This window comes from Eptatretus burgeri, chromosome 4 (assembly GCF_056783735.1).
Source record: "Eptatretus burgeri isolate ZD-2024b chromosome 4, Ebu_testis_v1, whole genome shotgun sequence".
Lineage (NCBI taxonomy): Eukaryota > Metazoa > Chordata > Myxini > Myxiniformes > Myxinidae > Eptatretus > Eptatretus burgeri.
The window spans coordinates 64,535,684-64,539,231 of record NC_140964.1 but is presented as its reverse complement, the minus strand read 5'-3'; the positions used below and the strand labels follow the sequence as shown (position 1 = coordinate 64,539,231).

Here is a 3,548-nt window from a genome sequence, read left to right as displayed (position 1 = left end):
GATAGATCCCCTCTCTTATGGGATGCTTTATTTTTATTTTTTACGACAGACACGTTTACACACCTTTCTTTCACGAGCTCTGAAGCCCGCCCCCATTCTTCCTCAGCTACAATCTTTCGTGAGCTCCGACGCCCGCCTTTGTTTTGGAGCACACGTGTCGTCATGGCAACCATGCACCAGTGGGGCAGAGTGAGCTTGGGGCGGCACCACACGGAGACGGGCCGGAGATATAAAAACGAGCGAGAGGTACGTTCTGAAGAGAAAAGCGTGACCAGAGAAAAGCGTGAAGAGAAAAAGCGTGAGAAGAGAAAAGCGTGAGAGAAAAACGTTCTGAAGAGAAAAAGTGTGAGGAGAGAAAAAATGTGAGGAGAGAAAAGCGTGTGAAGAGAAAAGCGTGAGGAGAGAAAAGCGTGAGGAGAGAAAAGCGTGTGAAGAGAAAAGCGTGTGAAGAGAAAAGCGTGAGGAGAGAAAAGCATGAGGAGAGAAAAGCGTGAGAAGAGAAAGTGTGAGGAGAGAAAAGCGTTCTGAAGAGAAAAGCGTTCTGAAGAGAAAAGCGTGAGAAGAGAAAAGCGTGAGGAGAGAAAAGTGAAAGAGGAAAAAGAAAAAGCGAAAGGAGAGAGGAAAAAGCAGAGGGCGAGAGAAGCGAGCAAGAAGCGGTGTCTGACCAGCTCCGACGAAACAATTCGTCCTTCCCAGTGCTTGGGCAAGCGAGTGTGTGGTGCGCGTGTGGGTGTCTGACCAGCACCAACGAGACAATTTGTCCTTCCCAGTGCTTCGACAAACGAGCGTGTGGTGTGGGTGTGAGCAGCGCCGCCAAGTGAGGCACGGTCGGTCACCAACAACACCAGGGTCTAAACCCGCGACGGACAATCTCGGTACCCTCCAGACTTCGACTGGATTAGAACTGGCGTTCAAGGGTGCACGGCAAAGCTGGGTGCTGGCGACGGACGTGACACTCACGCATGCATTTCAGGACGTTTTCGCTTCACGGACGACTTTCTGGTGAGCGAGATGATTCTCCCCCTCCCCTCCCCCTGAATGATCTGCTGGGTACCCTTGTCTGCATTTAGCTGTAAGTAAGTCAACCCCCGATAAGCATCTGCTCTTTTTCTCTTTCCTGGCATTTTGATTGATTTTGCTTTGAAATTCTTTTTTTTTTACCTCAGCAAATAAGAAGTTATTTTTATTTATTTATTTTATTATTAATAAATCATTTGTCGATTTCCAACCTATCCATGTTTGTCCTTTCCTTCCATTGGTCTAGCATTGTCTGAACCGAGATGCACTGGGAGGTAATTACCACAGATTTGACCAAAAAATAGTCGGCACGCACCAGCGGTTAAAACGCTCAGTTGCCAAAATTAAAATCTAATCGAGATAATATTGGTGCATTGCCGAGGGCGCACTCCCCGCTCAGATAGGTAACCACATGGCCTCCAGTTAAATGGAATAATTAGACGGCAGACATTGGAACTCGTGGTTAACTGGGTGGCGTTTGTGGTTCTAAAACAACCCACCGTACCACAACGTCAATTGTGAGTAGTGGCCCCAAGTCCAGCTCTTCCGAGGACAACCGGGGATTAATCCCTGAGTGACAAGCTGGTATCTCAGTACCCGTGACCGCAAATATATTTATATATATATATATACATATATATATATATATATATTTATATATACATATATACATATATTATATTATCCTGTGCTTGTGATGTCCACTTACTTTGAAGAAAATATGTAGGAAACAGTTTGTGGATTTTTTTACAGCAAATAATAAATTATTGAAGTAATCAATACTAGTTCCATTTATGCAACTTACAAGAAACCACAATAAAAGTTGCAAACTAGTGACTATCCCATATATGAAAAATGTAATGAAATGGTCTGCATGCGTCTGAAGTCTTCCGGTAAAAACCCATTGACTGGACAGTTGGCCTGACTGCACCCACAATTGTGATTATGAAAATCATACGTCCACCATGTTGGTGCTATGTTAAGCATTCACCATTATCCTTTGCTTTTGACCTATAATATTACCCTTTTTTGGTTAATGACAGTTATATTCAAATACACATTACACATGAGTATACGTAAAATAAAATAAAACAAATACCAGACACATTTAAATAAAAAATAAACCTCTTCCGGAAGCGATCAAATCTGGTGGTACCTCTTCTTCTTCCTTATTTAATGAAGTCACCATTTTCATAAATGGCATGCACAGCAGTCGGAGGAAAACTTAATAACCTGGCAACATCAACCACACATGAATGATGAATAACATAAAATCTCATTTCACTTCTCAGGTAACACTTTTACGCTGCGTCTTAACCATTCCACACTACAGTACATTTCTTTGGTAAACTCTAAAAATGGTCGAGAGTAAAAGGTATGGCTCTTAAAACAATGTAAGCATTGAGACAAATCAGGAGGCATCACTATTTGGCAGCAAGATAATTTTATTTGGCAGTGATTTCCATCAAGTCCTCCAATAGTAAAAGGTAATGGATGCACACAGACACAAATATCGGATGCATGCGTCAAACGTTTTGCTCTCTGGCTGCACTTAACATTTATGAGCTACACAAAACTATGCAAGTAATATACCAAATGACTTCAACAACTGGGGAATGGTGAACTAAGAAATGCCGATAATGTCGTTGATTTGTTGCCTGAAATGTGCATGACCATGGATATTGCTGCCCACATTCATTAAAGATTCTCCAACCTTGCTAAGAATTGGAGCAATCCACATTGGTTGGCAAAGAGAGAGCGATTGTGGCACCACACAATGTAATGACCAACGAGATCAACAACCACGTTGCTGCATGGTTTCCAGGTGAAGATACTGTTATAAATGTTGTTCGAGTGCTCATACTGTACGAATGTAGAAAATGTATCGATCCCAGTCGTGTACCTCAATTCACTCGATGTTTTAGGCCTTCCTCCAAACATGCTCTGCTTGAAGCCCAGAATGCTTCTTATGCTGTTGCATAAGCTGGCACCAAATGATGGTCTTTGTAATGGCACACAACTATTGGTTCAACAAATAATCAATGGCCGCCTATTGCAAACAATAATTGCAGGGACAAACTAGAAGGGCACTTGTTAGAGCGCACACCTCCACCCTGCAATGCCTGATCCACGAGAACATATCAGGCCCAAAACATTTTTGCAATATCGTGCTATATATCGTCTTTGGCCGTATCCCCCAATGGTGAACAATCACTTTAAAAATTAAATAACTATCGTATCCATATCCGGATTTGGCTCTTCACCAAAATCGAACCGATTCTTCCTTGTCATGCACTGAACCTGCCCACCAAATTTCATTCGAATCTGCACACAACTTTTTGAGATATCGTGCTATATAATAGTGTAGCCCCATCTCTCAATGGTGAAAAATCACTGATGAAATTATCGGATCCGGATTCGGATCTTCACCAAAATCGAATCAATTCTTCCTTGTCATACACCCAAAGTGTCCACCAGGTTTCGTCCAAATCCGTCCACAAATTTTTGAGATGTGCAATATATCATTTTTG

General features: G+C 42.2%; 1 long non-coding RNA gene across 2 annotated transcripts in view; it reads right to left on the bottom strand.

Annotated features, from left to right (window-relative positions):
- Window positions 1-518, bottom strand: part of LOC147028231 (uncharacterized) — a 72,983-nt gene extending 72,465 nt beyond the window's left edge. For both annotated transcript variants that reach the window (XR_015057477.1, XR_015057478.1), the window contains exon 1: window positions 64-518. This is a non-coding gene — a long non-coding RNA (uncharacterized LOC147028231). The remainder of the gene's footprint in view (window positions 1-63) is intronic.
- Window positions 519-3,548: the final 3,030 nt, after the last annotated feature.